We start from the raw sequence: 21357 nt of genomic DNA, 5'->3' as shown, positions 1-21357 counted from the left end.
CCAGGGGATTAATTACTTGGGCTAAAACATCCTTATGTTCTCCTCGCAACCCTCGATAAAAGAGCATAGTTCTCTTCTCTTCTGGCCAGTTTGTCTGGGCTATAAGGCGATTGAAGGAGGCCATGTAGGACATGTAGGTTAGTAAGTCTTGATTACTTTGCCGGAGTGACAACAGTTCATTGTCCAAAGCTTGTCTTTGAGTATGCCATGCAAACAGTTTCTCAATTTCACGCTGAAAACCCCTGAAGTTCCGAAGTAAAGGATCACCTTGGTTGACCATGGGCATTGACCAGTCCTCCACACTACCTCCCAAATATGAAAGCACAAATGCCACTCTAGATTGTTTAGTGGGGAATGCCCCAGTTCTGCACAGGAAATTTAGGCGGCATTGGTTCATAAAAAGGGCGTACTTATTTGGTTCACCTGTGAAATATTCAGGCGGGGACAGGGGAACCGCCCCTGGAAGAACCACCTGTACTGTGGTGTTGACTGTGCAGGTGTATCAGAAGGGGTTAACCCTGGTAGTGGTACCTGGCCAGTCTGTGCCTGGATCATTTGCCTTGCAAGTTCATCAGTACGCTCACGATTCACATTGAGATCCCTCCTTAGGGAATTGGTTTCCTGTCTTGAGTCATGAACTTCAACCCGTAACTCTCCCAGTAATTAGGTCAACTGGTCCGTCTCTGAAGTCTCCATTATGCCCAGGCAGAGATTCGTAGAGGCTTTGCGTTCTGTTACGCTCACCTGGTGTCTGCGGAGGCGTTGGGACACGGTTGCAGCCCTCCCGGGGATTAGTTTGCCCTTGTCTGGCTTCTCCAACAGCACTTATACAGTTACTCCAGCAATTGGTAGCGCTGCTCAGGACTGCTCCTGTGAGAACATAAGGGGACGTGAGTATGCAAGTCTGTGATCCAGGTCCCCTTCCAGACACTTCCACCCACAACGTGATTCCCTTAGGTTGTGCTGCCCCTTGAAGGCTCACCTGATTATTTTGATTCATGAGCTCTCTGTCCTGCTAATTCTGGCAGGGGTGGTTGTCTCACTGGGACCAAGTTCCTTCACTGGTCCCTGCTCATGATAGTCCCATTCAGCAGCGACTAATCCACTCTTCTCCAGGTGAGTGTTTCTTTTTGTCTTTGTCTTTCCTTGCCTCGTGGCTTTTAGCCTGCTTTTGCTGTGTTTGTATAGTTTGTTCCTGTATTGTTGTCCGCACCTTCTTTAATGTCGTTCTTTTGCTCTCTCCCTGTGTAGGTGGTATTGCGGGCCCTGAGGCAGTTGTGGAGCTGATGATGGCAGTCGGAGCGAACAAGGAAGGAACCCATGATGGTCCGGTAATAGGTGAGTGGTCTAAAGGGAGGCGCATGTGGTTCGAATACGGCACGACCCTAGGCTGATGAGTGATAGCTGTCTAACTTGTCATTCGTCTTCTTCACAGGACCCGGGTCCGTGGATGAGGAGCGCAGCGTCGGGATCAAGATCGCTGAGTTCCAGAAGGTGAGTATGCAAATGAGATGATGAACACCGGATTCCAGGAGGTGAGTGTTCAGGATAAATGCTTGGTTCCAAAAGGGTAAGTAAGCTGGTCCAAGCGGCAGTGAGCATCACGTTGCATGAGAATAAAAAGTAACACGAAGCATTGGGGGATGGAACAGCTTATATAGCTGTGCTAATGGGGCCACGACCACTAGTCCTGTCCTGCTTGCCACACCCTGCCACTTCTAGAGTCTGCACATGCAGCCTGGGCCTAGAGAGCCACACCCCAACAGTATGCTGACGGAAAATGTTCCTGAATAAAAGCATGTGGAAATGTTCTTGTGAATGAAGCACTCTTGCACAAAAATAAAGTGTTCCTGCTTACATCGTTACATGAGCCTGGCGCCAAAGGCGTCAGGACTGAGTCCAGCCGGGCCCCCTATGTATATGTGCCCTGTGACCCATTGCCTCATCACTTGATGGTGTGGTGTCTGTGTTCTTGGGCCAGTGCTCATGACAGGATCATAGACCAGGCCCCTCCATTCTGTCATTGGCTGAGATTAGATATTAGACTTCATTGTGTTGTCCCATGTTGTCTCATGAAAGCAGCCCTTCCCCTACACCCAAAGGCATTGAACCAGTTGCGGTTCCCAATCAACTTCCAAATGGGCATTTGGCGGCTGCTCCCAACCAGCGTCTTGGTCAGTGATGGATCTGGAGGCCACCATGACATTTCCATGCATGTACAATAAAACATTGAAACTTGACCCATTGTAGACTGCAGTGCATTTTCATATGGCTCTTTATCTGCACATACTGTATGCATGAGGCAGAATGGGAAATTATACCTGATGTCATGCAGCAATACCTTAGGTAGCATCAGGGAGTGGCTTTCTTGTCACTAAACTAACCTCACTAATCTGCAACCTTTGGCTCTGCAGATAGTTTGGACTACAGCTTCCATCAGCCCTAGCCAGAATTATCAATTTTGAGGAAACATGGGAGTCGTACACCAAAACATCCATAGATTCGCAGGTCACAAAGCCACATTATAGCAGGACATTGATTCTCAGGATTGCAGCTGCAAGCCTGTATCATCACAGATACTGTATATGAGGCCGACAGGAGACACACCTGTCTATCATCTGGTCAGAACGTGGCAGTGCAAAATCAATGCAATGCCCTTGATCCCTTGCAACAGACAAGAATGGAGCACACAAGACAGACAGCCACTGCCTGCACCCACCGCAGCACAGGCCCCCACAGCCCTAAAAAAAAGTTGCAGTCAGCAGTCTTCCCCCTGTATCCCATCCATCTTTCCTCACCTTACTCTGCGACATCAGTGGCAGCCATCAACAGTCCGCCATGCTACACCCACCTCTGCTCCCCTTGGCCTCTAACATTAGAGGTGGCTCAATTGGCAGCTGTCAACCCTCCCCACTGCCATTTTGACTTTCCCTTCATCTTCCTCTCCTTTGATTACACAGTAAATAATGTAACTCTTTTCTTTCACACTGCACCATACTGTGCTGTATGTATGTGTGCTTGCTCCTGCAATAGAAAGTTTGCCAACAGTAGTAACTTCTTAATTGCACTGTTTATTTTATTTCTGTTGTTCTGTAATCAATAATATAAAAAGCTTACTAGGATAATTACAAAAAGGCATGGGCAGAAGTGGCATTTGAACCCTGCTTCTATGATTGATCTTTATTTGTTGGCTCACCTTGATTCAATGTAGTGTAAGTGAGGTCTGCAGGAACATAAAAGAGCTTTAACACATCCCCATGAGTCAACATGTACTCCACTTGGACTAAAACATGGGCATGGAAAGTGCAGTTTTCATTTGGCACCGTCGCACGTTGAGAATGAAGATGTACAGTTAATTATTTCTCTTTAGGCATATCTACATAGAGAAATTAAAATCATTGAACGGTCACTCGATGAGGTGACGGGTCCCGAATTGGGGCATAAGGTTTATGGGTTGTCAGCTGATACTACAAATATTGATGGCAAGTACTGTGTTGCTTGTAATTGTAATCTCTAAGCAGACATAATAGTTCCCCAGCAATCAGGAACAGGAAGAGGATCCCAGCCGCTCTCATTATGGTGTGCTAATGTGGGTGTCGAGTATGTAGCATGATTTAGCAAGTAAGGGAAGGCTTCCACATAAATACAAGCCATGAATGCTAGTATCGGGTAAATGGGGGATGTCAGTACTATAACACTCCAAGAAAAAGGGACAATGACTCAACCGAGCCAGTTGGAAGATAAGCTGTGGCCAGACAACTCTTCTGGAGAATGGATGATCTTACCCCGACGCACAACTCTTGCCAACTCAAGCGAGAATAGTCAAGGCAATGAATCTGAGTGCAACCAAACGAGGGAAGACAGAGTGTGGAGTGGAGGATGCTGTTTATCAGTCAGAAACTTTGCAGCAAATGAAACGTTTTTCAAAGTCAATTACCTACCAACGTCACCTTCTCTTCCCTTCCTTTTGCATCCTCAAACCTTGCGTCTCCAAACCCCTCAATTCACGCGAAAAAGCCGTGCCAAACCATTAATCCACTGCTGGAGGACACACTGTGTCAACTGATCATTTATTGGGCTACACCAACTCGGAATACATGATTAAATCTTTAATCGACTGCAACATGAAATATTGTGTTTATGTGATGTTTTTGTACATGTGATCGGATATACATTTAAAGCACACTTAGCGTTTTCAAGTAAAGTATTCATGAACAGATCAGCTTGATAAGACATCCATATCCCAGATTAGAACTGGCAGCACAGTGGTGCAAAAAACATGCACATGCTGAGGTTTTAAAATTGAAAATCCTTGGCTTAGAAAAATGGTACAGGCCAGATATGACGAAGGAGATTGAGACTGAGAGATCTAGATGGATTTCATTATTTCACAAATTACTAAAACCGATTATACCCTCAGACAGAATTATTCAATTTCCAGTAAAGAATGTTCCCTTTAGATCACAATATCTGTTTCTGTACATGTGTGCATTGTTAACAATATAATGGAATGCATTAACTGTTGAAGAGTTCATGTAAATGTACTTAGGTCTAACAAGGTAAATAAAAAAGGAAGACAATGTAACATTTATTAATTTTTGCAACTGTGCATATTCAGCAGACGGTTTCATCAAAATGGTGGCGCATATTATGCAGTCCTTTGATATTTTATGCTGTGCTTCTAGGTAACACGTCACCTTGTATGAAGGCGAATAGATTCAGTTGAGCACCTCCTGGGATCCATAGAGGCAGAACATTGAACACATGTAAATTAGAATTGACAAACACTAGCAAGGCATTTTTAGGAACTTGGCAAATATATTACCCCATATCTTTTGCAGCCGACAAGGTAATTACATTGAAAGTACACAACTGGGTTTCCTTGGGTTTTAAATGCCAAAAGATATGAGAAATATACTGCACTGTAAACTGGCAGACCAGGAAATTATAATGGATTGTGTGACCAATATGATAAAAAATACCCATGAAATATCTTGTTGAACTGTTAAATTTAAAACACACACTGCTTGATGCAATATGTCGCTATGGGGGCTGCACCTGCCCCGGCCTATACGTGGATGTTCCTTTGAAAAGTGTTGGTTGGTCACAATGTCTGTTTTAGGTTTATTGCATTGTGTTGTACATCACCCTGGAAAAAAACATCAATAAAAACAAATGTTCAACAAAAAAAATGAATGGGTGATAAAATCGATCCCTGTGGTAATCCAAATGGGACAGGACCAAAGGTTGAGCGATCCTGATTGACTACAATTATTTGATGCTGGTTTCTTAATAAGAAATCAACCCAATTTAATATCTTCTCCTACATACCCATTCTTTGTTTAAGTGTATCAGCAACCCCCATCGTCTTAAATCATCATGCTCGAAATCCTGACTGAGATGCAGCCAGTAAGCCTTGAGATCTTATCCATTCAAGTAATAGTACCATTACAGTTTGTTCTAGTGACTTAGCTGGAAATAGGAGAGATAGAACTGGTCTGAAATTAGCCAAGATGTTAGAATTGCTATTTGCTTTTTTAATAGAGGGCGGAAGTGCCCAGTTTTCAGAGAATCTGGGAAGCAGCCCTGCATTACTGAATAACAAGTAGGATATCTGCATAAAAATAGGTTCAACAATGGAAAAAAAAATATTTTAACCTTTGGATAAAGATCTTTGGTGAAGTAAGTGGGCTTTAGTTGATCGATCATTGCCCAAATATCATCAATATCAAGTAGGGAGAAAGAATCCTACTCCTGATTTGCTTTACATTGAAGAAGCGCAGTGGTTTGGGAAGAGATATGCCCCTTTACCTTTTCCTTTTCATTATAACGCTGTTCCTACCTTCTCATTTCCCTTCCAAATGGCATTCTCTGCTCTCCTGCATGTAATCTGCTGATCTTTACTCCCTATCAGCTTGTGTCCTCTCTGCCAGCTTCTCCCACACAACTCCAATCCTCTCAGCTCTGCTTGCTTCCAAATCTTTCCGTATCTGCACCTCTGTTCCCTTTGGATTCCCACACCTCTCTGCCAAACCCTGCATCCTTTAAAAAGGCCTGATCCCTCCTCCTGGAGCCTCTCCTTCTCAATACCTATCTGGTGTGTTAGATAATAGTTTGTCAAATAGGATTGGTTGGATTGAATTCAATGGTGGTACTCTGCCCATGGTCTGTGCTACTCACCTGCCTGAAACGACTCTGTTAACCTTGTGTATATCTGATGCCCAGTGCCATCTAGGTTTTGGTAACAATGCACTGACATTATCAGCTCTGAAAGTGGAGAGGTGCACTTTACGTCTTTTCTAAGTTCTCGAGTCCTGGCACTACGAATCATCAGGTTTATAAGCTTTTAATTGAATATTTTCTCAGAGCTGGGAATGCTGCTTGACAATAGTGGCTGTGTGATCTCCTCTATTCACAAGAGTTAGTTTGCATCTTTCTGGGTCAGCACACATTGCAGGTGCATTGTGACAAGTCCCAGCAATGCTGTAGGGAAAGGATGGGATTGACCAGGTGACTCTGCACATACCATCACTGAGCTTGGTAGCAACACCCTGCCTAGTGTCATCCAGAACAGACCCATGAGAGTTATCCTTAGCCTCAGGGCCAGGGACTGTATCTTTCTGGTGCTCGAATCCCTTCATTGGCTCCCCGTGGCTGCAAAGATCAAATTCAAGACCCTCTGCATTGTCCACTAGATTTTCTGGGGCCTCGGACCTACTTACTAGCACCGTTGCCTGCCTAAATACTGTCCATCTCGATCCGTCTGCTCATCTACCTCCGACCTTCTGTGAGTGAGCCGGCGGTTCTCCAAGCAGAGATTTGGAGGGAGAGCCTTATCCTCAGCAGGTGCCTCCGTCTGGAACAGCCTTCCATCAACCCTCTGCCTTGAGCATGATCTTCTTAGGTTCCGGAAACTCCTCAACACCTTCTTCTTCTCCTCCTCCTTCTCTCTCCCTCTACCTTGCTAACCTAGCTCTCTGCCCTCACCATCTCTCCCTCCTCTTCCATACAGCTTTGATGACAGGCTGCCTGGTGTACCTCAGAGTCTCACAAGTCCCTGGCACCCCCGCCAGTCCTCTTTGCACTTGCCTCAAGGCCCTGCACCGCACCCTCCTCACTGCACTTCTGAATTAATCCAAGAGAACCCTCTCACCGCACTTATCCCAGCCTCTTCCAACTGGGTGCACTTGGACCCCCCTCCATTGACCGTCTTGCACTTGAACGTTCTGAATGCATCTCCGCCTGAAGATCGTCTATTTGTATTTGTTTTCTTTGTATAGCGCAGCCAGGTCCGAAGGCAACCGGGCGCATGTATTCAACAGTAATTACAGGAATTACATATAATCAAAATAATAGTTACAATCATGGCAGAATTACAGTTAACGTTACGTTACGTTACTCCTCCGGCAACAAAAAAGTAAACTTGAAGCACTATGGAAATCAGCGCCCTCAGCAATTAACAAAACGAATCTCACTAATATCTCCACTCTCTACAAAAATGAGATTATACGCGCAAAGAAAGAATCGCTCAACTCCAGGATCGCGCAGGCAAGTTCCAGCTCAAAGGAGCTCTTTAACATCCTAAAGGAATTAGAAAACCCCATTCCTCCCACGGATAGCTGCACCAAAGATAAACCATGGTGCACAGGGATCCAGAATGCCCTTGTTAACAAAATGTCAGGGCTCCAGTCTAAAATTGACAATAAACAACAACAACGCACTTATGATTCGACTTCCAGCCCCACCCCTCCCCCCCTACAGCCACCAGCCCAGGGTTTACCTTCAAAAAGGTATCCATACCCGAAGTACAAAAAATTATAGCATCATTGAAACCCTCAAACTGCAAGGGGGACAGCTGTCCCGCACAGATCATAAAAGATGCTGCAAGGGATCTCTCCCCGTTCATTACAAAATTAATAAACCTGTCATTCTCTGATAACTCGGTACCCAGCAATCTGAAACAATCCTGGGTTCTACCTCTACTAAAAAAAACTACCCTCGACCCAGATATACCCACGAATTACAGACCCATCACCACTGTCCCATTCTTACTAAAAATTCTTGATAGAGTGGCCTATCTACAAATCCAGGATTACCTCGAGACTAACCATTTACTAGGAATTCGCCAGTCCGGCTTTCGTCCACTACACGGGACAGAAACGGCCCTGGTTGATCTCAAGTGCCAGATAGACGACCTCAAAGATAAAGGTAAAGCTGGCATCCTTCTTCTTCTTGACCTATCCGCTGCCTTTGATCTGGTTGATCACAAAATCCTGTGCAACCATCTGTCATCGGCAGTACATTTCTCCCACTCCGCAATTTCATGGATCCAATCCTTCCTGGACAATAGGACCATGCGGGTCTTCTCACCCCTAGCAGCTGCCGACCCTATCCCTATTACTTGTGGTGTCCCACAAGGATCTTGTGTATCACCTACTTTGTATAACATTTTTACAAAGCCCCTATTCGACAAGCTGGACCATCTGGGTGTCACCTACACCAACTACGCAGATGACACCCAGATACTCCTCACCTTATCCGGCAACTATAATTCGGACGCCATTTGGATCAATGAAGTCTTCTCCATCATTCAGGCATGGATGGCCACACATGGCCTCTGCCTGAATGATGACAAGACTGAACTGCTCCTTGTCGGCTCACCCAACACCATTCGGAAACTTAGTCCCAGCTACACTAGCTTTACCATTGACGGCAACACCATCCCTATCGCCAAGAGTGTAAAAACCCTTGGTTTTTACCTCGACACGAATACTAATCTAGCCAAACAAATTAATATGACTGCCTCAGCCACGGCCTACACGGGCAAACTAATCAGGGCCTGTAGACCGCTGATTTCCCCTAACAACTGCCTCACCTTAGCCAGAGCACTTATACAATCTAAACTAGATTACTGCAATAGTCTCTATGTAGGTGCCAACAAAACGGTAATTAATAAATTGCAAGTTCTACAAAATAATGCACTCCGTGCCGCACTGAATATTCCCAGAAGAGAACATATTTCGGCTACCAGAATTGCATGCAAATGGCTCTCCATCCAACAAAAAATAGATCTAAAAACCATCTGCCTCACCTATAAAGCACTCAACGGCCTTGCCCCTCCCTATCTCACTAACAAATTTACACTAAGACAGAACACTAGAACCACTAGATCCTCTAATACACTACAACTGACTGTGCCCAAATTCTCCCTCAAAAGAGCTGGTGGTTCCAGCTTCCCAGCTCTGGCTTCACAACTTTGGAATACCATTCCACTGGATATCAAATCTACACCCACCTTCCAGCCTTTCAGAACTAAGGTCATCACCTGGTTACTCAACAATTAACCTACCATGATTGAATGCATACCCTCTGCAAGAATGTATTTTGCACTATGTCAGAATATTATTGTCTATGCACTAATTGCTATCTTGTCAAGTATACCTTTGCTTCATCACTGTACAATTGTGCCCTACCTTGCCTGTAACTCGAAGCTTAAGCGCCCATATACCCTTGGGTCAGGGGCGCTATACAAATTAATAAACAAACAAACAAACAAACAAACAAACAAACAAAGCTTCATATGCATCAGCAGGAACAGTGTCATGCAGGGGCAGTACCTAGTCCCAGTGGTCATGCAGACAGTCGAGTTGTGCACATTTGTTCTTGTGTGGTGGCTAACCAGAGCTTGGCTTTGTGTTTGAATAAGTTAAATGATGGAAGATTTCTAATGCTGAGTGGCAAGGTGTTCCAGCGTTTGGCCGCCTGGACTTGGAAACTAACACCTCCGGCTGTTTGAAGCTTATATCTGGGGATCGTGAGACCACAAGTTTGGGCGGATCTTAGTGACGGCGTTGGAATGTACTGAGTGAAGCGGGACGCTAGATAGATAGGGGCCTGGTCATTTACACATTTGTAGGTAAGGGCCAGTGCTTTCAGGGAGATCCTTTGGGAGACTGAGAGCCAGTGAAGGTTCTTCCTCGTTTCTGAGATGTGAGCTGATCTGGGGATGTTGAGGGCCGCTCTGATGGCACTGTTTTGGGTGATCTGGAATTTGTTGAGGTTACGCTGGTTGGTGCCTTGGTACATAGCATTACAATAGTCCAATTTGGACATAACCAGTGTCCTGGCCAAGGTGATGCAATTCTGACTAGTGAGGAATGGGCGGTATGCTGTGATCAACTTGCAAGTGTAAGCCGAGGCGGCTACAACTGCATTAGTTTGTCGGGAAAGGGAGAGTGTGGAGTCTAGGTAGATTCCTAAGATTTTGGTATCTTTAGATACTTTGATGGTGTTGCCGTCAATATTGAAAGAGCTGAACGAAGGGTTCAGTTTGTTAAATCTCTGTTGTGTACCCAAGATGAGGAGCTCTGTTTTATCATCGTTGAGACAACTCGTGTTGGGCCATCCAAGCTTGGATGACTTGGTAAATGTCGTTCTGAGCTTTAGAGTCAACAATGTAGTCACCGGTGATGGGAATGAGTATCTGGGTGTCATCAGCATAATTAGTGTAGGTGACTCCCAGATAGTCAAGCACATCAAACAATGTTTTGGTGAATACATTGTAAAGTGTGGAGGATACACAGGACCCCTGTGGGACTCTGCCGGGGACTGATACAGGATCTGCAGAGGCGGTGGGTGAAAATACTCTCATATACCTATTGTCTAGGAATTACCTAATCCAATTAGTGGCATTGTCGGAGAAGTGGGCAGCCGATTTCAGATGCTGACAAAGAATTTGGTGATTGACCAAATCAAAGGCTGCAGATAAGTCTAATAATAGTAGAAGGGCCAGTTTGCCGTTATCTTTTAAGTCCTCAATTTGGGTTTTAAGGTCTAGGTGAGCTGTTTCTGTCCCGTGCTTTGGTCTAAAACCAGATTGTCTTGTGCCAAGGAGGTTGTTGGTTACCAAATAGTCCTGAATCTGTAAATATGCTGCTCTGTCTAATATTTTTAGAAGGAATGGGATGGTGGTGATGGGTCTGTAGTTTGTTGGTATCTCGGGGTCTAAAGTCGTTTTTTTTAGAAGAGGGATGAACCAGGCATCCTTCAAGTTGTTGGGTACCATTCCAGATTGGAACGATGAATTGATGAAGGTAGTTATAAAGGGAGCAAGGTCATGTGCAGCTTCCCTGATGATGGGTGCTGGACAAGAGTCACCTTGGCAGTTAGATGGTTTTGAGTTACAAATGATACGTTCAACCTCAGGATGTTAAGTGGGGAGAAGCTGAAAGGGGTGTGAGAAAAGGAGGTTGTAGAGGGCATCATGTGTTTAGATAAAGGGGATGTAAGGAGGGTGATTTGTTTGGCATTGATTTTAGATTGCAAGGTGGTTATTTTGTTGAGAAGGGCGTTTTGGATGTTGTTGCACCACGTGCTGTCTTTACTGCAGGTATCAGGTGCAGGAGAAGGGGATTCTAATTCTTTGAGAATTGTGAATATCTCCTTTGTATTAGATTCAGCTTGGGATATCCGCTGGTTGTATGTCTCTTTTTTGGCTTGTAGGATCGCTTCCTTATGATTAAGGGAGGTGATGAGGAGGCGTTCTTTGTTGTAATTTGCAAGGACGACTTTTCCAAAGAGCTTCAGCCTTGCGCTTTTCTTTGCGCAGAACTCTAAGCTGTGGGGTGAACCATGAGTTCAGATCGGCTCGTTGTTTAGCTTTCCATAGTTTAAGCTGTGCTATAGTATCAATAGCTCTAAGCAATGTTTGATTGAAGGTGTCTACTAGGACAGTAGGTCATTGTGCTGAGATGCACAATTGTTAAGGATGGGAAGGATGAGAGGGAGTAGTTTGTCCCTGTGGTGTCTTTTTTGTTCCTAGTGGGGATAGCGGGGCTATGGTAGGTTTGGTGTAGGGGTTGGTGGCTGGTAAGTGGAAGATAATGATGTGATGGTCTGACCAAGCACAAGCGTGGTTAGAGCTCATCGAGGTGTTGCAATTTAGGTCAGTGATCAAATCAAGCGTTCTGCCCTTGTTGTGGGTAGGTTCAAGAATGCGCTGCTGTAAGCCTAAGTTGGCAAGGGTAGTAGCGACCTCAGTGGCCATGTGGTCCTTAGGGTTGGATAAGCCAAGGTTAAGGTTACCTAGTAGCAGCACCTGAGAGTTGGGCTTGGTATTGTCAGTCAGGATGGACGTGATGTCATCTGTGAAAGAGCCAAGTGGTCCTGAAGGTCTGTAAATTAGGTGCATGGTTCCAGTGTTGGTCGGTGAGAGGGTGAGTTTCACAGATAGCGATTCAGCAGAGCTAAATTGGGTGTTAGGGATAGTTCTCATAGTGATGTTGTATAGCAGTGGCACGCTAGGGTGACCAAATAGATGAGGTGAGGACTGGTAGGTAGCTGCAGCCACATGACGTGATCTGGGTGTCCTGACCGTGTGTAAGGTCTAGTGCGATGTACTGACAGGTAGGAGGTGTGGTTTGATGCACCTTGGCAGTCAATTAGTCAAGAGGCATTAGCTTAAATATGACTGGCAGGTAGGTGCATGTGCAAGTCATTCAATTACTCAGTGGCAGTAGGCAGATTCGAATTGGCTAGGATGGTGCAAAATAGGCAGGGTTAAATAGGCAAAGTGTACATAGCAGTAAGCAAGAATGAGTTTGACTAAGATAGTGCAAAGTAGGCAGGTTCAAATAGACAGAATTTACATAGCAGTAGGTAGATTCGAATTGGCTGGGATTGTGCAAAATAGGCAGGTTCATATAGATAGAATGTACATAGTGGGTCACAATAGGCAGGTTCGGTTATTGCGGGGAGGGCTTAGAGCACGAACATTATAAATAGCATGCCCAATAGTAACACGAATTGCGGTAGGCAGATTAAGGTTGCTGGTGGTCACATGACCCTTGATCATCAGCAGTGGTCGCACATATAAGTTACCGCTGGCTACTATGTGAGTAGGCGTAGCAGTATGTAACTCGTAGCATTAGTTCAGGAACGATAGCAGGGTTTATAGATTATGTAATAGCCAGGTAAAAGAATGGAGTGAGGCAAGGCTGTCGGGAGAGTTCCGTAATGACTTACTTGATCGTGGGAAGCCGGGAGGCCTCACCTGGCATGCCGGTACTTGTCCCCGAGATATGGTACGTGCATGACGGGGTGGTCCCAGGGGCAAACTTAGGCAATCGAATCTGGCCAATTGGGTGAGGCAGTGGGAGTAAATTTCAGCAGAATGATAGGCCGTGGCTGTCTGTCCGCCCCTGGACAGGCCCAGAACAGTTGCCTTATGTGTGATGCCTTTGGTGGGGTGCCGGCTTCCACCTGCCGGTCCACCCTATTGGCAGTTATAGAGTCTGCAAGATGATTGGGTCGGCGTGGCAGTCGTGAGGCCAAGCCTCCCTCAGGCAGCGACGTCAGCCATCTTGAACTGGTTTTCTCCTCGGTATGCCGGGAGACATGAAAGCCCAAGAATGCACGACATAAGTGTGTGCAGGCAGATGGAAGCCGGTTAGAGTGCTTACAAATATCGCAGGCGGCAGGGGGCTCCTGGATCCACGGTTGCTATTGAATGCACTACACGTGCTTTAAAACCCTGATTGGGCTTCCCTGGCGACGGACATCAGGAGACGGCGTGGACATCGGGAGATCGGGTGAGCTGCTCCAGCGGCTCACCTGACGAGAGGCTCCTTCCTAGTAGTCTGTCTGTTCTCCCTTGTCTTCACCCCTTAATGTGTGCTTGCAAAACATGCAGAATCGCCGTCAGTTGCTGTTTCTCAACTGTTAAAAGTATCTTTTTCACTTACTCTGCCTGTGCAGACCATTATCGTCTCAGAATTTCAAGGACTTTGAGCGACTGTTGTTTTTTCCCTGTGTTCCCACCCTCCTTGAGCGCTTTGAAACACTGCCTGTGTATTTGCGCTTTATGAATAAACATTACCATTACCATCCATCCCTTATCCTCAGTGATGCTAATTTTGATGTTAGGGTATTTAATGAATTAATTGATTCAAGTTTGTTTACCGACAGCCTTTTCGCTGTTGTATCCACATTTTATTTGTTAATAATGGAACGACATTTGTTTTTGTATGCCCATTTCTCATCATTGTTATCATTCTGTGGATTTATTTGTTATCATTATTTTTTGTTTGTTTGGCATTTTGAGAGTGCTTTTTTGAGTATGTTGTTTAGCTTCACACTTGTATGCTCTGGTATTGTAGTATTTAGTGAATGAACCTTGTTGGTGTAGTTTTCTTGTTCGAAATGAAAATAAGATCTCATTTCAATACCTAAAGTAGACGGAAATGATGCACCACCACATGAGCAGCTTGGTCATGGAGTTCACGATTGCTGTCATATGAGTTTCTTCACGGTCAGAGAGGGAGTTAGTATCTCACCCTTTTTGTAGATATGTGTTAATAGAAATTAATAGAATTGGTATGTAAAAGAAAAAAGTATTGATTGATCTTCACTTACTGAAAATGGTGCAACTCCCTGAAATGCATTGTGGGCAATAGTTCAGTTGTTATACACTGCATCCTTCAGTAAGGAGTCTTATTATCAGGAGAAAAAGATAACAATACAAATATAAAGAACCTATTTTCTATTTTTGGAATTACTTTCTTGAAAAGTCTACACATTTTCTTCATTTTATAAGTGCCAACAAGCCTCTCCATGACTTGGAAATTTGATTCAAAAAGTGTGGGAAGAGGAGTTTCAATATATAATGGTACTTCCTTTTCAAAATAATGTGTCCTATACAAGGAGCAAGTGCTAAAAAAAGAGGATTCAGAAACACATATTTAAGGAAGCTAACCCAGGTGAAATGGAAAACATTGTGGGGAGAAAGGAAAAGCCTACCCTAGCAATAGAGCTAGATGCACAGGTTCAGAAATAATTCAAACCCAACCTGAATTCAGAGTGGCTCAAGAAGCTACATTTCCAGTGCGGTCCCAAAAGAGTTACTACCATACCCCATGAAACCCGTTGGGATACCCCATTGTGTTCTTGCACTGAAAATAGACAACCTTTTGTTATTTATTGGGCTAATTTGAGGTGTTACGGGACTGGTGAGAGGCAGGATAGAACTCCTCACTCATATAGAGGCCAGTTTTCAGAGAGCGCACTGCTGGGCTTGCAGCACCAAATTATTCAAAATTCATAGAACGCATAACAAGCATAGAAAATTTGCTCCACTCCTCTTTCAGATGAGGAGTCACAATATCTCAAGCTAACAAATAGGCTGAACTAACTGTAAAGATTCTCAAAGTACAGTGATGTGCACTGAGCGATCTACTTCCCAAAACAAGCTACAATAAAGAGAAGAACATGGCCTCGAGCATCTGGTTCTAGAGACTGTAATCAGATAATGCCACCGTGAGATGCTTGCAGAGAAAAGGTAGGGAAGGTCCTGCGGAGCAGAGGAACAAGTCCAGTAGACAGAGCGAGTGGCAAAAAGATGGAAGATTCTGAAAGACAAGATGGCAAAAATAGTCACCCTGTAATACACTGACCTAAAGAGTATAACAAAGGGGCATCAATCTGTTTCTGCTCTCATCAGCCCCCATTAGATGCCATGAGGAATGTATCTGCTGCCTTTATAGGTCACCGTGCACACGTTCCAGCCTGAGAAACTCTTTGGTAAAGGCTTCATATCCAGGCGAAGTATTAGAGAGGGGTAACTGACAGGACATCAGGTGGGGAGAGGGAGCATGCGATTGTCTACGTCGTGTCAGGGGAGCCACTGTGTATATACAGCACTTTATCACCACCACATCACAAACTGCTACCATCAGACTTAGTAAGAGATACATGAAGAGCTACTCAAACCAACCCCCTACATCAGGTAGTAAACAGTAAACAATCTAACAGTTTAATAAATTGCTATAGTCGGGAAGACCCACCTTCACAACTGCCTCAAACACTCTACCCTGAGCTTTGATAAGGGCAATACATGTTTCTATCTGGCTCTGGCATCCATTAGGTAACAGCAGAAGGCATTCACCACATGGCACACCCCACTTTGTGAGGCTAGCAGGTAATCTAAGGCCTCATGAATGCTAACAGGTTCCTGACACCCTTGAACTGTGATCAATTGTGTCTGTCTTACTTTGACGCCACGCCTTCCTCATAGGGTAAACCACATGCAGAAACCTTCCTTTTGCGTTTGCAATAATATCACATGCACAGAGCCAGCTCAGTGGGACATTACTCACCCTATAATCAGACCATTATCTATATAAATGAGAACCTATCTGCCACCTGGGTATTTCCCCAATAAGGCTAGGTGTAATAACTCTGACCAACACATTCACCTTGGCACTGCAGTGCCTGGGGCTCTTTCTTCCTGTGACCTGTGATAGGCTGCAACTTTGTACTTCACAGCCTAAGGCCCCTGTCTGCTCCCTGTCCGCTACAGGTACGCTGCCCCACACACCCTCCCCTTGGTTGCCTGTGATGTTATGTGAGCCCCCCCTTGGTCACCTGTGATGCTACGTGAGCTCCCCCCTTGGTCACCTGTGATATTGTGTGGGCCGCCCCGGTCACCTGTGATGTTATGTGAGCCCCCCCTTGGTCACCTGTGATGCTATGTGAGCTCCCCCCTTGGTCACCTGTGATACTGTGTGGGCCGCCCCGGTCACCTGTGATGTTGTGGGAGCCCCCCCAGTTGCCTGTGATATTGTGTGAGCCCCCCCCCTGGTCACCTGTGATGTTGTGTGATCCCCCAACTCCCCTGGTCACCTGTGATGTTGTGTGACTCCCCAACCCCCCCACCCAGCTGTATGTTGCTGCCGCCCTGCAACATGGCACAGGCACCATGTATTTGCCCATTGATTTGACTCTGCATCTGTGTGCTGCTTCCACCCTGCAACATGGGGCATACACTATGTATGTGCCCATTGATTCGACTCTGCATCTGTGTGCTACTGCTGCCCTGCAACATGGGGCAGGCACCATGTATTTGCCCACTGATTTGACTCTGTATCTGTGTGCTGCTACCGCCCTGCAACATGGGGCAGGCACCATGTATTTGCCCACTGATTTGACTCTGTATCTGTGTGCTGCTACCGCCCTGCAACATGGGGCAGGCATCATGTATTTGCCCACTGATTTCACTTTGCATCTGTGTGCTGCTGCCGCCCTGCACCATGGGGCAGGCACCATGTATTTGCCTATTGCTCCACTTCCACATCTGTGTGCTGCTTCCGCCCTGCAACATAGGTCAGTCACTTTGTATTGCCCTTTGATTTGACTCTGTATCTGCGTGCTGCTGCCGCCCTGTAATATGGGGTAGGCACCATGTATTGGCCTATTGCTGGACTTCTGCAACTATGTGCTGCTGCCGTCCTGCAACATAAGGTAGGCACCATGTTTCTGCCCTTTGATTTGACTTTGCATCTGTCTGTTGCTTCCACTCTGCAACATGGGATAGGCACTATGTATTTGCCTTCTGATTTGACCCTGCATCCGTGTGCTACTGCTGCCTGGCAACATGGAGGCAGGCCCAATGGATGTGATCACCATTTACTTCTCTCTTGCACTTGGCGTATGATGTCTTACCGTTTGCTCACATCACATTGTAATCCACCTCTTACGCTTCGTTTTCTGTAACCTGAAGCACTTACTTTAACCGTATTCTTAAGCTAAAAGCGCCTATATACCTCTGGGTTGTGTGCGCTATATAAGTGTTCAATAAATAAATAAAATAAATACGAAGATTCAGACCATGGCTGTCTCACAGTAACTCTTCTTGGGAAAGGTATGCTCGCCTTCTCCTAAGGTACTGTGAACAATATTGCCAACCTATGTTTTCAGAACATGTCTGATTTCTTTGTCTCACCACAGCCATGTTGTTGGCGAGCATCTTACTGTCTGGGAGTTTAATTTTCTTATCCCTTGCAGGGTTCTATTGGTTGTGTGGAAAGAATGCAGACAAGATAATGCCTTTGAAATGGATGAGCTCAGACACAGTGGAAATGGTTACCCCCTCCTCATATATACTCACTGCCTGCTATGACGAATCCTGCAGAGTAATCACGAAATCTCAGCCCAAAGTCTACTCCCATGTGGCCAGGGAAAGGCAGCCGCTACCTGTCCTAGCCTGAGGGGTGGTATCAGGTGGGAGGATCACATGGGAGGAGAAGGCTGTCAGGGAAAAGTGGTGACTCTGTCAGGTGAGATCCTTTTCTAAGGATGAAGTTTCCCTATTGCTAAATATCTAATGGCATGGTGTCACGGAAAGGCTCCCTCTTCCAGAATTACTCAAAGTGCCAAGAATAAGGACCCACTTAACAAACAGAAGAATGGTACACAAGGGGATCAGGAAGTTAATATTACTATTTCCAGAGATTATGATTCTACCTTAGGTTTAGATCCCAGATCCAAGAAAACATCACCTCCTTTAAAACCCTCCATTAAGTGTAAATTCTATGAATTACCCAAAGAGATTGCATTACATAATAAAAAACCAAATACGAACATTATGGACATCAAGTTCCATAAAGCTTTTAGTACTGAAACGAGGAAGAGTAGCCCAAGGTTGGTGAACTTTTGTGAGCATTCTAGTGGTTGTAATGACCAACACCTGAGCGGGACCTTTAAAGATTTAAAGGCCTTTTTGGTGCGGGTGAATAGAGAGCAGCACAAAGAAGTAGAAGTTGAACCTGGTGCTGTGGCGGCAGCAGGATGCTGAGCAGAAGATGTAGCAGAAGTGGGGACTCCTGAGCTATGCAGAGGACACGCAGCTGGAAGCGGTATTGAAGCCAGCTACCCAGAGAGAGAGAGAAGCTCTGTACACTCTGTGACCTACTCTGGTAGCAGGTTTTCGCCAGAGAGTTCCCTGAGCTGCGAAAGCTCCCTGGAAGATCAGCACGAGAGGCAGCAGACCAACAGGAGCAAACAAAGCAGCAATAGTGACCAGTCAGAAGGAGGCGCCATGGCATACCAGTGAGTTGGCCCAGGGACCCTGGGGTGCTCTGAAGGAGACTGCTCGGTAATGAAAGTAATTAAATGAAAAATGATTCCGAATAGGGGAATATTGTACCCCGCATTGCCAAAGCCACGGAAAAGGGAAATGTAGACAAACTGGGTGTAACTCTGATAGGAAAAGATGTTCAGGGGGAGAGAATTGTAACCCACATTGGCAGTAGCCAAAAGGTTGCGCAGATACAAATCAAAGACTGTAGGAGCAAAGCCCTCCTTGAAAAGGGAATCAAGGGGGAGAGAACTGTAACCTGCATTTCCTAAGACAGACAGATCAACAAGACAATCATTTTATGAAATATAAATTTGAAAGCAGATGTAAGCCAAATGTGTTATAAGTTAGGAACTGAACAGAGAAGTAGTTGTTGGTTCAAAACTCTCAATTGATGATGCGAGTGTGAAGAGTCTGGAACAAGCCTTACCACAGGGTATAAGTTGTAGTAATAGGAGCTTTTATCCTGGCAGGTGAGTAAACCAGGAAAGGGACAAATGCAATTCAAATGACAATTCAAAACTGTAGTTGTGGTAAAAGGTTGTGGTGTAAAAGAAGTGTCAATTACACCACCCTGCTTTGATGAACTGTTGTATAATATATAGTGTTTTTTTTAAAGAGCCCTCCTGACTGAAGCATTTTCTTATAAAGTAGAAGTATAATTTGCTAATAAGTAATTGGCCCGTGGAGAAAAGAACCTTTGCATTTGATTTACGTTTGGAGAAAAAGACTTTCGATTTACTAAGTCGGAGATTGTGGAAACATTAATAGTTGCTTTCAACTGTGAAGAAACCTTTCTGAAGTGAGAAAGCTGCTTTATCAAGAAAAGAATATATTGAAGGGAAATTGAACTTTGTATGCTACGTTGAGTGGAACTTTATCATTGAAACAAACATTCTTGACCTTTAGCTGTGATCCAGAGAATCCTGAATTGATCCAGTGGAAGGTGATCCAAACCTGTCACAATGAAAAGTTATTTTGTGGGTTTTAAAACTGTCAGCAAATTCCTATATAATGTTGTTGTATGTATTAGTGTTAGGGTCAGATACATTTGGACATTATGTCATTTTCCTTTAGCCATAGTTTTTAGGTAGGGATATCCTTGTTAGGTTAGGGAAAGATAGGTGTTTGTCTCACCCCCTTTTTATTTAATAAAATAAAACTATACCTGTGTGTCCGTCCACAAACCACCTGTTGGCCAATGAAGCTTTGAACCATACGAGACGGGCAGTGGTGGAAAACCCTCTTGCAGCACCCCCTAATTTGTAGGAGTCTATGTTCCATGTGTACCTTCCATCCTGGGACCTAGTCGAATATGAAAGGGATTTGATCAATACATCCATCTCGCTCCAGGCACAATCCAAGCCCTTGAGCGGGAGATCAGGAACCTGTTAGCATATATGAGGCCTTAGATTACCTGCTAGCCTCACAAAGTGGGGTGTGCCATTTGTTGAATACCTTCTGCTGTTACCTAGTGGATGGCCAGAGCCAAATAGAAACAGATATTGCCCTTATCCAAGTTCAGGGTAGAGTGTTTGGGGCATTTGTGAAGGTGGGTGTTCCCGACTATAGTAATTTATTGCACTATTAGATTGGTTACTGTTTACTGCCTGATATAGGGGGTTGGTAAGTAGCTCTTCATGCATCTCTTACTAATTCTGCTGGTAGCAGCTTGTGACGTGTGTTAGGGAGAATTCTCCAGAATGGCTAATTTCCCTTACCTACTGAGTCCCTCAGCAGCTTTGCTGGATTTCTATTTTTTCACCTGGTAAGAGTGTGAGCCTTTTTCCCCACTCTTACATGTGTTTTGCTGTGTGTGTTTAACATTTTCTTGTGTTCATAGACTGTGGAGGCTCACCTACTCCACATGCATCATATTTTTACTGTGTGTTACACAGCACCTTCAGTGCAGTGACACAGGGCCTTTTTGACTTCCCAACTCCGACTCCATTTTCTGGGACTGACTACTGTCTCCCAGAACATGTAAAGTTGCCATTGACTTTATTAGTGTCTTTTAAAACTCACAGACCCAGTACAAATTATCTTAAATTGAGTTCTCGAAAGGGTTAATACTTATCCATTTTTGCTGTTTCTCTTGGAGCATTGTTTCGCTCTCTTTTCGTTAAGACTTGGCTGGTAGCTGTGGTAAGTACCCTGTTCTTCCTACCGCAGGTTATCTTAAATAGCCCTCTCACCAATCCAAGGGCTTGTCCTTCTCCATTCTTTAAACTAACTTTTCTGCTGACCAACTTCATCCTGAACTCTTGGCAAAGACTTAACCACGAAATACCCTGAACTGTGTGATCTTGAGCAAAGACTTTGGTCCATTAACTTTGGGCCAGGCCCCTTGAATTTGATTTCATTACTGTAGCTCCCTTTTCTAGATTGCCCTGCTTCCTTACTTGTTGGTGCTGCTCAATTCTTGTCTAACTTTGCCTTTCCCTCAC

This window comes from Ambystoma mexicanum, chromosome 9 (assembly GCF_040938575.1).
Source record: "Ambystoma mexicanum isolate Mex_15411 chromosome 9, UKY_AmexF1_1, whole genome shotgun sequence".
Taxonomy (NCBI): Eukaryota; Metazoa; Chordata; class Amphibia; order Caudata; family Ambystomatidae; genus Ambystoma; species Ambystoma mexicanum.
This window is presented reverse-complemented; position numbering follows the sequence as displayed.